Here is a 14713-nt window from a genome sequence, read left to right on the forward strand (position 1 = left end):
CATTTTTTCGATTTGCGCCCCCCCTGAGAAAATATTCGAATCTCAAAATGGCCGAAAAAATTAGCTTTCATTTTTTTTTATTAAATTTTTAGTTTATATTTGTATAGCTTTTCCTATTCATAAAAAAAGAATGTTTTGCAAAAATCATGTCAAAAATGACGATCGTCTTTGGTAACTGTAAGTAAGTTCACGTGAAAAAAAATAATAAAAGCTAATTTTTTCGGTCATTTTGAGATTTCAATATTTTCCCTCCTAAAATTACTTTCTAAACACCTTAAAATATTTGCACATCATTATGAAACACCCTGTATAAATAACAAATTTCTAACTTTTTAGCCAATACCAAATCCCAATCCAACTATTAAACCAACAGTTAGCATTTGTAACTTTTGACAGAAAATAACGTTACATCAATCCAGGCAAGTTAGATCAAAATCACCCAGAATACGGAGATTTTTTTCTGATGGACCGATCGAGTTGCGGTTTTCGGCATTGTCTTCGGAAAAATATCAGGAAAAAAGTCTGTCTATTACACTTTGGGGCTGGAAATATTTTAAAAATTGACTAAAAGTTGTAGAAATTTGTGTGCACGGGTTTTCGGGGTCGGAGATTCCGAATCTGACCCTGAAAAATATGCCCGACGGCCGTGGGGCCCCCAGGGGGGCAAGGAGGGACTTCTGTCTCCATAACTATCATCTATTACATTTTCGACTATTTCAGGATTGAAACAGTTGGTGCCAAAACAATTTGTACGTGCAATTGTGCATCTAATTCCATGCTTCCTACACCCACAAGATCTGCATTGTCGATAATCGGATTTTGTCGCCTAATTGTTATGCATTATCCGCAGTCGCACGGGCCCAAGAGATTCTTTTGAAAATCCATGATCCATAAAATATTCTTCAGTTTTAAGGAATATTTCTTTGATTTAACGAAATGTGTCTCTTAGGAACGGATTGTCCAGGATTTCTCCAATNGGATTCTTTTCGACTCATTAATTTCCTGTTAGTTTTTCTTACCCTTCTTGTTCAATCTCTGTAAATTTACGTGTGTTACAATGTAAAGATGAGCCTACAAGATCATGGTTGGTAAGCAAGTGGAGCAGTTTTATTGCAAAAATCTAATGTGCCTTTCGATGTTTTTTAGAAAGCCCACTCCACGGGCGTCGGGCATACTTTTCAGTGTAAGAATCGAAATCCCCAACCCCAAAAACCCTCGAGTGGAAATTTAGAAGGCAATTGCTCAGCTTTCGATGTTTTACAGAAGCCCCCCTTGCCGTCCGGCATATTTTTCAGGGTCCGATTCGGAATCTCCGACCCCGAAAACTCGTGCACACAAATTTCTACAACTTTTAGTCAATTTTTACCATTTTTCGAAAATTCGGAAAAATTAATGCACTCCAAGATGCACTTTATGCACCCGCAATGCAGTTTCGATCCAGCCCCAAAGTGTAATAGATAGACTTTTTTCCTGATATTTTTCCGAAGACAATGCCGAAAACCGCAACTCGATCGGTTCATCAGAAAGAATTTTCTGATTTATTGTCTAACTCGCCTGGTCTAAGATTAACTGTTAACCATTTAAGTTTTCAATGATAGGAAGTTTCAGGTAAGAAGACAAATAATATAAATAGACTCTATGTAGAATTCCCCAATGCTCAACGTACACTTAAAATATATTGTTTTTCGTTCTGACAGCTAGACAAGATTATCGAAAATATAACACACTAGAATGGATTAGAGGGAAACGGGGGTTGAAAAGTCACCATGTAGAAGAAGGGTGGGGCGGGAGGAGCGGGCGGTTCCAGCCGGCTTTGATCTCGCCATATCTCTTACAAATGCAAATTTCATTTTGCTGTGCCGTACCCCATCAAAAATATGAACTAAACGATAACTTTATTCATTATTCATATACCTCGGGCACACACCCTGGATGGAGCTCAGACGTACGTTCGCCAATCACTTCTGATAATATTGCTTATGTAGCAGCACGCTGTAATGATCATGATAAGTACATGAAATTTTTTTTTTAATTATACTAAAATGAAGAAAATAAACAGGTTCTGGTGTAATACGAAAAATAGTTTTTTCTGCAAATGGTATTTAATAGTAACTCTTCAATTAACATTTCGAAGTTATCTTTCCTCAATGACATAAACGACTCGCTATACTATTATACAAACTACTATGCTAAATTTGGTGGGCAGATATATGTACAGGGTATCCCATTATTCCTTGTACATACATGGAGCTACCACAATTTCCTTCTATCAAAATAAGCAGATTTCTAAGTTGCTTTGTTTAACCGCTAGAGAGCATAAACTTTGACAAAAAAGTTTGTTTTCAATAACATTGAAACGTTTCGAAATTTGGTAAATACCTTTTTATACACGGTGATACCTAACGAATGTTACATATTTCAAGAGTATAAGCTAGAACCCAAATGGTATCGATTTAACCAAACATGCTTAAACGAAAAATGTCGCAAAAAAACTCAGAACCCTGTCAACCGATTTGAGCAAAATTGGCTATTGCTTAGTTTCTCTTCATGAAGTACAGGGTGTTCTCAAAGTTGAGTAATTTAATAAGTCAATTTACCAAAAATCGTTTATATAAAAGTGGTAAAATAAAGCAATTATTAACAATTATTTTAAAAAATTGAAATTTAAAAACTTTCAATTTTTTCTAGTTGCACGGTTTTGAGTACGATTTTCGATTTGACAGTGCTAAATAATTCGTACAGTAGTGCCTGATATTATTTTTGACTTGTGGGTGATTTGTGTTGTGGTAAAATTGGCACATGTTTATGAAAACAATGAACTAGTGGACATAATATTAACTTACAGGGAGGTCACGCTGGAAGACCTCCTCCACGCGAAATGATGGACATCGAGGAAGAAATTTTAGAAATTGTCGAAAACGACCCAACAATGAGCACTAGGTACATGTTAGTAAATAAACAATTTATCTTCCAGCGTAATCTCCTCGTTGCTCCTTTAAATACCCTGTGTCACGGAGTCTTATAACTAAATTTACAAACATCCACGGAGCCGGATGATTTCGTAACGGAAAACTTTCCGCGTGCAAGCGGCTGCATTTTGTTGACATACCCTGTAAGTTCATATTATGTCCGTTAGTTAATTGTGTTCATAAACATGTGCCATTTTTATTGCACAAAACACCCACAAATAAAAAATAATATCAGGCACTATTGTACAAATTATTTAGCATTGTCAAATCGAAAAGCGTACTAAAAACCGTGCAACTACAAAAAAAAGACATACCCAATACCAGTACAAAACAATTTATGTTTTTACAACGGAGTGGTCGAAAATGACAATAAATCAAGTTTATATTATAGTTTTTAAATTTCAATTTTTTTAAATAATAATTGTTAATTGCTTTATTTGACGACATAAACGATTTTTGGTAAATCGACTTTTTTATGAGTTCTACAGCTGTTAAAATACATGACTCAACTTTGAGAACACATAGTGATTATGTTCCTATTAAGTTAAATCATACGGGCGTTTTTTTTACTACAACCTTTTGCGAATATTCTTCTGTAACTTTTTTGTACGTTTAAATTTTTACACGCAATTATCAGAAATAGGTAGATAATTTTATTCTACAAAAAAAATGTATACCTATTAAAAGTCTAAATTATGCTCGGATATGAAGATATTACAGAAAATATTTATGAACACATACCCCATGTTCAATAAGTCACTGTCAAGTTTGTACTTTGCAAAAGTTTGTTTCTGAAAATGCCTCCTTACAATGAATTTACGAATTATGAAATGAGAGACATGATAGTGGTATATGTGCAGGAGCTAAGAGAACATATGAAGAACATTATCCGAATCGCAGACAGCCATCTCATACATTGTTTCTTCTTTATTCATCAGATTAGGAGACACTGGAAACTTTTGGTCTAATTCAGGAAATGGAAGGTACGTTCAAAGATGGGTAAAAGACGAAGAACAAATAGGGTTTTATCTCTTTTTTCAAAAATGATATAGAATGCTTCTAGAGCTGAGTTATGATAACAACATATATACTTTTTAAATTTTTCATCTATTTTGGACGTAATTTAATCTCCAAATTGAAGCCGTAAAATTTGCCGCGAAAACATGTTTGGGGAGTGTATTATGAGTTGCATAACTCGATGATGACGTATCAAAGTAGTACTGTCAATGTCAACGCACGCGCGAGATTTTTTTTATATTTTGTGGCGTGAGCATTCTATATAGTGTGAACTAATTAAAATGGCTGCAACAAATAAATTTTATAAGTGGTGTTTTGTACGATCTTGTACAAAAACTTCAATAAATTATTCTAGAAAGTTGAAGTGGTTTAAAGTTAGAAGAGATACGCCCAAATCACGAAGTAGTTTCATATGTTGTGAAAATCACTTTAAAGTAAGTAGGTAATTTCATAATAATTTTTATAAGATACTTAAAACTCTTGTTATATTTTAGTTAGAAGACATGGAAAACTATGTGCATTTCAAACTAATAAATGGAAAAATCAAACTAAAACAAGATGTGGTTCCACATATTTCTGAAGTCAACAATGTGGAAAGAGAGCTACAAGTAAGGATTCTACATTTATAAAACGACAAAAACAAGATATTTTAGAGTCAACAACAGTATTAAAGCTATACAAGATGATGAAGCTCAAGCAAGCACCAGCAATGTAAATAAATCCTTCTTTAGCCATTGCAACTGTAGATAAATAAAGAAGCAGCTCGTCCTAGAACTACTTTAATACGTCACCACCAATAAGATCGCTTTTCGAATCAGCTTTAAATTTAAAAATTTTTGTCCATTTTAAAAGGAATACAATTTAATAATACAGTATATCACAGCACAGCCAATTTAAGTGATATCTATATTTTATATACTATTTACTTTCTTATTTGAACCAAATTCTGAATTATAGAAACAACCCTGTTCTAGAAAGAGTAGAAGAAAATTCCGTTGTTAATATTCGTCGTTTTCCAGCAGTCACAGGAGTTGGCCGCAAAACCGTTTCAATTCCTATACCTACTCCAGCTGCGGCAGTTACAATGTTTTCACCCTGTACAAAATTTACTTGAACCTGACCGCCCGCTGAGATTTTGCGAAAGATTTCTCCAGTTACATAACAGCGATCACACTTTTCTCGTGAGAATTACCTTTACAGATGACACTGTTTTTACCCTTAGAGTTGTTTTTAATTGGAAAAGAAAATCCACACGCCATTAAGGGGCATCACTTCCAACACGAATTTTCAGTTAACATCTGATGTGGGATTATAGGAAATTTTAGTTTGGTTTGGTTTCGCTCTACCTGCAAGGTTGAACGGGCAAAATTATTTGGAATTCCTTCGGCAAGAACTTCCTGTGGCTCTCGAAGAAGTACCCATTAATACTAGACGACAAATGTGATTCATGCACCATGTCTCTGCTCATTACAGCCATTTGATCATTTAAATAAATCCAACATTTCTAAATTGTTGTATTGGTCGAGGTAGTGACTTTCCTTGGTCTTCTCGCTGTCCGGATTTTAATCCATTAGACTTTTACTTTTGGGGTTATTTGAAAGAAACTGTTTATAGTTCTGTGACACCTAATAACTTTGGGATAGAATAAAAGACGCCGTACAACAAGTTAGACGGACGTATAATTCGTTTCCTTTTCTCAATAGTTTCATAAAACGTTTAAGGATATGTGTCGAAGAGAATGGGGGACACGTAGAACATTTATTTTTAATACTTTTTATTATTACCACCTTTCAGTTTATTTCAGTTTATATGTTATAAATTATGTTATTTATTATGTTTATTATGTATACGTAGTTATTTCCAAAAAATATGGGGTATATGTTAATAAATATTTTCTGGAACATCTTCATAACCCAGCATAATTTCGACATTTGATAGGTAGTTATACATTTGTAGAATAAAATCCTCTATTCTCTATTTCTGATAGTTGCGGGTAAAAATTTAAACGTACAAGAAAGTTACAGAGGAATATTCACAAAGGGGTGTAGTAAAATGAACGTCCTGTATGATTTAACCTAATACGAACATAATCACTTCATACTTCTTGAAGAGAAATTAAGAAACAGCCAATTTTGCTCAAATCGGTTAATTGGGTGCTGAGTTAAGGAGAAAACAAGAAATAAAAAAGAAACCCTGTAACTTTTTTGTGGCATTTTTCGTTTAATCAAGGTTGGTTAAATCGACACCATGTGGGTTCTACATTATAACCTTGAAGTATGTAACATTCGTTAAGTGACACCCTGTAGATATCACTTTATGACATAGTATTCATTGATTTCAAACAGTTTTCTTTTAGTGAAAACATACTCATTCCAATTAATAAATACCGATTTATCACCTGCACACTGATTTAGTAAATCTTGAAATTGTTTTAGTTGTTGGTTCTATTTTCATTTATTTTTTATGATTTTAAATATTTATCACCACCAAAAAATGTATTATTCTATCTGTCTACCTATCTACCTATGTAGAAGATTTCAATCAGTGTTTATTTCCTTACACAAATTAATCTATTAGAATACGGTAAGGTGATTATTTAATTCGTATTGCTTTAACATTATTACCTACATTATCTATGCGCAAAGAAAAAATGTGCTGCACCCTTTGTCGTCGTTGTTCTGTGGTATGAACCCTAAATGGTAATTTAAAAAACTTTCACCCTGCCATAAAACATACGAGTAAGGCAAATTCTTGGGAGCACTGCAAAGCGCCTGCATAAAAATGACGTCGGGCGTCGGCGAACAATCGTGCTACTTGCTATATGAATTATGCAGAAGTAAATATAAAAGTTAAGGGCACTTCCTATTGGATTAACTGTCAGTCTAAAGCAATTGCCTTAAGGTGGCCATATTCCTGGCCGAGAAATGGTGAAATTTCAGGCATTTTTAGGTACCGAAATCTTGAAAAGTAAAACGTGTAGAACAAAAGTAATCACAAAAATAAAATCCTTGATGTTTTGTTTATTCATTGTTACCATTTAAATTTACCCAAATATAATAATAACTAAAAAAAAGCGTTTGTAAAACATGCGTTTGCTGTTATTCTAACCCCACATTTTAAGAATTATTTTCACGTACTTATAAATAAAAGTAAACAATTTTATATGTAGGACTAAGCAAGTAAATGTTATAAGAATATTTACATGTGGAGTTATATATAAAAAAGTTAGTATTTTCGTAGATTTCAGTACCTAAAACCTTGATGGTTTGATCGTTTTTTGCACCTGTTTATTCGTTTTACTGCGGCGTCTTTGAAAATACTCAGGTGGCATGACATAACATTCCTATTATTTGATAAGCTTTAGATTATTCAGTTATTAAATGTTTTAAATTATTTGTCTTTTGCGGAAAACACTATTTAAAGAATATGGGGCCCTTAATAGCCTAAAGTCTCACTTCTGGTGGTGACAACTGACGATATGAATTTACCGCACATGAGTATATAGTAAAACTATATTAATTAAGAAAGTTTAAAGTCAGGTCCACATTAGCAAAAATATGCACTGCGCATTACATTCGGTACGAATCTGTTCGTGCAAAAATTTCCACCACTTCAACGCAACACACGATCCGTTAATTGTAGATCGACTACATATATGAGATTTTTCTCGCCACATCGTTCTAGTGTGGACGTATTTTTATCGTTTTAACGAATGTTCTCATTATGTTGTTTCAACCCATAGTTAGTTTCTCATTTAAGCCCACTAATATTACGAAATTATTCAGTTTGTTGTCAATAGTGGGAATAAACTGAATAAAAATAAGGCTACCAATATCATTAGTTATTACGAAATTATGTCTCATACTTTGGTAATAATGAAAAGAGAACGTTTTGCTTTTATTGTTATGAGCACCATCTTATTAAAACAGATGAGAGAAGAGAAAAAAATGTAGAGGTTATGGATGAAACATGTTTGTCAAAACAGAAATCGAAATGATGGTAGTTGTTTATTGGATATACTATTCGGCGCCGGAATATTAAAAAAAATATATTGAATATTTCATATGAACATTTTTTTTCAAAAATGCTCTCTTTTCGAGATATGGAGCGAATAAGAAAAATCTATTATTTTTTGTATCTTCCAAACTAACATAGTTAATTAAAGACGCATGTAATATGTACCTGCATAGTTTACCGTAATGTAGTTATATCAAATCTCTCAAACAACCACTAGCGGAAATCACTTTCATTAAATTAAGTAATACAATAGTACCTACAGCCCTATATCATGCAAAAATTATTATATTTATGGTTTTAAATAAAAAAGTTTTATATTGACCTTTAGAAACACGTATCAATAGTTTATTTTTTTGAAGTTCCGCCGTGAAAACTTTTTTTAAGTAATTTTTCTACCTACTTACTCTTACCTCGCCAGTGGACAAGCTAATGAGACCTCAATGCTATGCATTGTTGTCAAATCTCATAACTTAAAAGAAAGATTATTAAAAAGAACATTTTCACACTACCCGCAGTGAGACACTGCTCCTTAGTGCGTTATTTTTGTTGAGTGAGATTCTATTCCAGTAACATGCCAGTTGTTTTGAATGTGACTCAATAATCTTAATGAGAATAATGCGTAATAAAGTACCTAAATACAGGCTGATTCACAACTGATCCAAAAAAATTTGGAAATAGACGCGGCATGAGAAATGGAGTGTAAAATCCTTATAGTTTCCGAGAAAAAAAATATTGAAGTTGTAGTAATTTCAACCATTAGATAGCTGGACAACTGTAGTCTCTAGCGTCATAAGCAAAACGCGTGGAGAGCCACGTAGCCTCAGCAACTCCGAATACTGAAATCCGATTCTACAATGGTCGTTGCGATAGTGTTTACGAAAGTTTTTTAGTAGTTAGTGTCAAAAATGGCTTGCATGTATAGCAACTCGGAGTTGATGGGCATTGTTTTAATTTATGGTGAAGCAAGACAACATTTGTATTATGGTGAAGCAAGACAGCAATTGTGTTAGTTCGTAGAAAGTGAGTAGGACGGACCCAAATGTGTTTACACGTCGGTGGACAAAATTTTGATCAGATGTTATAACATCAGGTATGTCAAATAATTTTATTATTTAAATCCACAAATTAATTTCATTTCATTAATTAATAATAACAATAGCAGCAAAAACAGTTGAGCTTGCTGATATAAAATAGGTGCTATAAAATTCTATTTATTTCTTTCCTTGCGAAATTCTTTCAAATTTGCTGGTCGCATTGTGCGAGGTCAGGTTTTACAGTGGATCAGTTTCCAGTGCCGTGCAGCAGTGTATTTTTAAATCATTTTGGAACTTCCCTTTTCGATTTTTTCTTTACAAAATTGTATTTCTAAGAGTCCCCTGTACATCCAATTGTTTTTTTGGATAAGTTCTGAAACACCCTATATATGACAATGAATACTTTATGACACAAAGTTTTTTAGCAAATAATAATAATCAATGATACCTACACCTGCGCCACTGGTAAATGTCTAAAACTGGTAATTTTTTGTTCCGTACCTACTGTCATGCTAAATATGCACACTAAATTTGGTTAAATTTTCTCAAGCTGTTTAGAAATTAAAAATTGGCTCTGTAGCTGGACAATGGCTGTCCTAAGACCCCACATTTATAACAAAAAACCCTTATTTTTAGCCACCGAATACGCCCCTGGATTTTTGACCTCTACTTTAGAAACACCCTGTATAAAATAACTATATAAAAAAATAGGATTTATACAAAATATTTTATTAACATTTTTTCGTGTAACCATCGTATTGTCATAAAGTTTAATATATAAACCAATATTTAGTCTTACGTTGAGAACTGCTTTTCTTTTCATCCTGCTCGTATATTTTAGGTACATATACAGGGTGATTCAGTCATAATGTCATTAATTTTAAGAGCAGATAGAGAAAAATGAGTATAATACGATGGCGTGATTAAAAAAAAATTTAAATGCATATTTAAGCTGAAAAAAAATATTTTCAAATCATTATTTAACCCCCTTTTCAGGCTGTTACTGACCGGCTGACGTCACAATATTATGCACGGCTACGATATGAACCTATGAACAACGCGCCCTAGATGCAACGTTGCCATATTTATATATTTTCGCTCATATAAAGACAATAAATAAACGGTTTTGCTCACGTCAACCAATAATAATTTAAAATGCTATAAATTATTTTTTATTTATGCAATCAACATATTAAATTGTTATTGTTGCCCAGCAAGAACCTCGAGGTCTGAGCATGCCTTGCCAAAAATCAGTTTTTATTAGCATCATAATTTTAATATTTTAACAACATTTGCTGTAAGCCCGAAGGGGAAGGTTTTCAAACAATTCTACTAAAAATTAGTAACGCGGCCCATTCAGATGTTCAGGTAGAAAATGCGGCCCAATTAAACGATCGCCATTGACATTGACACCGAATCTCCTCTGAAAGCTATACCACCGACGAGTAGTGTGCGGGTAGTAGTGTGTTTCATCTGACCAAATGTGACTATTATGGCTGCAAAGAAATTAGCTGTTTCACTTTAAATAAGATTTAATATTGAAGTTACAAAACCCCAAAAGTTCAAATAATTTAAATTTCATTTCATAACCATTTCAATTTCGTTACAGAAATAATGTCATAAAAAACCAACACTCACTAGATAAATTATAAAGAGAGGATAAATTGTATGCAGTATTTAAATATTGACTGCAATTAGAAGAGAGACTTGTATATTCCATAAAAAAACAATGNACAAAAAAATGTTTGAATGTACAATGGCCTCTTACCAATACAATTTTGTAAAAAAAAAACACTGAAAACTGGTCCACTGTAAAACCTGAACTTACACAAGGCAAAGCATGCAGTCGGCGACTGGCACGGGGGCAAAATATAATAAAAAATTAACGAACAAAAAATTGAAGGAATTTCTTTCTTAAGGAAAGAAATAAATAAAATTTTATAACATGTATTTTATATAAGCACATTCAATTACTTTTTTCGCTATTGTTATTATTAATTAATAAAATTAATTTGTGGTTTTAATTAATAAAATAATTTGACATACCTGATGTTGCAACAACTGTTAAAAATTTTGTCCACCGACGTGTAAACACATTTGGGCCCGTCTTACTCTACGAACGAAAACAAATGTTGTCCTGCTTCACCATAACACAAATGTTTTACCATGATACAAATGTTGTCTTGCTTCACCATAAATTAAAACGATATGCATCAACTCCGAATTGCTTTACACGCAAAACATTTTTGACAATAACAACTAAAAAACTATTGTAAACACTATCGCAACGGCGATTGTAAAATCGTATTTCAGTATTCGGAGTCGCTGAGGCCACGTGGCTCGCCCGCGTATTGCGAATGACGCTAGAGACTGTTGCCCAGCGATGTAATGCTTGAAAGTACAACTTCAAAAATGTTTTTCTCGGAAACTATAAGGATTTTAATAAAAAAAATTTACGATATTGACTCCATTTCACATGCTGCATTTATTCCCAAATTTTGTTGGATAAGTTGTGAATCACCCTGTGTAGGTACAAGTATTGAAATGAAATATAATTAGGTAGTTTTATTTTAAGTACTACTGAAATATACGATAAATGTGCTCAACATTATTTTTTATAGTAAAAGACCATTCTTCTGCTTCCGACCGAAATAAACTTTTCATTACAGTTTGGTATTCCTCCATGACCACTGCTGTGAACACTTTGCCGATTTAGAGGCAAGATACGAGGATCCCACGCATTCAATGTTTTTTAAATGAATCTTGCAGGTCGAGTTAAATTGACAGCACATTACAAATTTAACTTTTCCTTTTTCATGTGTTTCATAAGACTAATCTATTTAATTGTCTAGATGACATTGTAAACTAAATTTTAAATTAAATCTTTTTACTGTGTACATTTCTGGGGGAGTGGCGCTCCAGAGGCCCTCTCCCGCCCCAGCCGCTACAGATGATAACTGAAAAAATCATTAATCTTCAAAAAATTTTTTAAAGCATACTGTTGTCCAGGGAAATTGAACAATAACCACATGTCCCATTTTAATCGATTCACATTGAATATATCGACAGTGAAGTCTCTGATTCAAAAATGACCTAAATGAACAGTTCAGTTCAGTTCGTTGGGGTAAAGCGGTTGCTGACCTTGAATTTGACCTTAACCGTGACCTTGAAGGTCAACTTCATAATTTTAAATGGGACCCTTTATTTTTTACCCTGGGAATGGCTTCGGCGGAAAATTTTACATCGGGATTTCAACTTTGACCTTGCGGTCGAGATCCAGGTCACAGCGAGTACAAATGATTCATGAATGAATCATGACTAAACGAAGGCATAACTCTGCTTGAGAATTGAAAGACATATTTGAATACGTTAAAAAGTGAGATTGAGTGACGGTGAAAAATTGAAAAAAGAAACAAAAATGTGCGCCAATGAATTATGAGATTATTTCGTTACTCTTACTTTGCAATGAACTCTGGTGTATAATTTACCGCTTTTCCAGGATCCAGCGTCAGAAATGTTAACAAAGTTAACTTTCAAATGATCTTCAAGATTAAATCCAACACCATCGGTCTATCGTCGCGGACATCCTTAAAAACATTTGTAGAGGTCATCAAGGTCGATTTCTGTAGTCGACTTTCAAATGGCTTTGAACACCAAGGTCAAAATTAAACCCAAGGTTATGATTGAGTACCTTGATGAAAATCCCATCGACTTTGGGGGCAAACAACTTATTCCGAGGTTACTTCGGGGGTGACTGCAAGGTCAAAGTTGAGATCACATCAAAATGTAACTTTTCTACCGAATCCATTGGCAGGGTAAAAAATAGAGGGCACCATTTAAAATTATGAAATTGACCTTCAAGGTCACGGATAAGGTCAAATTCAAGGTCAGCAACCCCTTTCCCTCAATGAACGGAACAACTTTCATGTAGGTCATTTTTGATCGTAGACCTCACTGACAAATATTATATACATATACATATACATAGGGAAACAATTATTTTTAAGAACATATCAAATGTTGTTATGTTTGTTTAAAAAAAATATAATATACAGGGTGTTTCGGGAAACATGGGCCAACGCTCGGGGACAGATTCACAACCTAAAAACAAAATAATTTTTTCATATCAACGTGGGTCCGATTTCGCTTTGTTCCTTAACTACATGGTGTCAAAATTTTAAAATTTGTTTTTTCTAAAAATCTAGATTTCCACTCGGAATTAAATGAAATTTGGACAACTAACTATTTACCACCGAATACATATTTCTAGGTATTATTATGTTGAACATGAATTACAGGACCGGACTTACTTGCAAGCCTTTGGATTTAATCAAAGAAAAACACCAATAGATTTCTACCTCTAGGGACATGTAAAAGATCTTGCTTATAAAACTCCTGTCACTTCAAGGGAATATATTTGGCAGCGTTATCAGACGCATTCGCATTAATTCGTCAAGACATAGGGATATTTCGACGAGTTAAAAAGACCATCAAAAAACGAATTCGGGGTCGTATTCGAGTTGAAGGTATTTCCTGTAAAATGTTATATTATGTTTATCGAGTCTAGTCGTTTATTGTAGGTACGTTTACAATTCATAATTAATTCTAGATAAATAAATAATTGAAAACGAAAAAATAGTAAGTCAATTTTTGACCAAAATTGAGCTAGAATTTAACCATGTAATTATAAATTAGACATCTCAACGGAGAAGCAATTTTTTTCTTTGATCAAATCCAGGGTTTTGCCAGTAAGTACGGTCCTGTAATCCATGTTCAACATAATAATACCTAGGAATGTGTATTCGGTTGTAAACAGTTAGTTGTCCAAATTTCTTGTTTTTGGGTTAGGAATCTGCCCCCGACACTAGACACTAGAAACAACATATTTAGACTTCTAAAGAATTGTAGGTACTCACATGGACAAATAGAAAAAAAATGTAAAACTGTATTTACTGTATCTTGTATGTTCCTTGTATTTATATAATAGATGTATCATGATGCCATATACCTATATTTTTTATAAAATGCTTCGTTGAGGAGATAGTTTTCAAATTTCGTGTTTTAAATTTTATTTCCATGAATTCTAAAAAATTCGTATAAAGATTTTTTATTATTCCAATTAGAAGAAAAAAATATTCATTTTTACGTAATGTTTTTACGTTTTACAATTATTCATTTTTTTTAAATAATAAAACAATAAGTAAAAAATAAATAAAATGTATCGCAGTTCCTTTAACACTACAAAAAAAGTAAAAATAAATTGACAACGACACGCGGTGTTCCCAAGCGGTCACCCATCCAAGTACTAACCGCGCCCGACGATGCTTGACTTCGGTGATCGGACGAGAACCGGTATTTTACATCGTGGTATGGCCGTTGTCTATTGCAACATTAAGGCCACTGGAATATATGGTGAGATAAATAAGTATTTAAAGAAAAGTATAAATAAAAACATTATAAATAAGAATAAATTTAGTATTTCAACTGTGACTTTATTTTATAACTACAACTAAGCTTATAACTTATTATTTGTGACAAATAAACCGAAATATAAAAAGTAAGGGTAAGGAATATAAGGATGCATAAGATCTATAGCTAATAAAACAATAAATTAGGAAATTCTTTATTTTAATTTTGTAACTGAACTAACAATAAAATAACATTCATGAAAACTTA

General features: G+C 33.1%; 1 non-coding gene across 1 annotated transcript; it reads right to left on the minus strand.

Annotated features, from left to right (window-relative positions):
* Positions 1 to 14298: 14298 nt before the first annotated feature.
* On the minus strand, positions 14299 to 14418 carry LOC111691439. The gene has a single exon (XR_002762948.1). It is a non-coding gene; the product is annotated as a 5S ribosomal RNA (ribosomal RNA).
* Between the last annotated feature and the right edge of the window lie 295 nt (positions 14419 to 14713).

Source organism: Anoplophora glabripennis, unplaced genomic scaffold, assembly GCF_000390285.2.
Source record: "Anoplophora glabripennis isolate ALB-LARVAE unplaced genomic scaffold, Agla_2.0 scaffold198, whole genome shotgun sequence".
NCBI lineage: Eukaryota > Metazoa > Arthropoda > Insecta > Coleoptera > Cerambycidae > Anoplophora > Anoplophora glabripennis.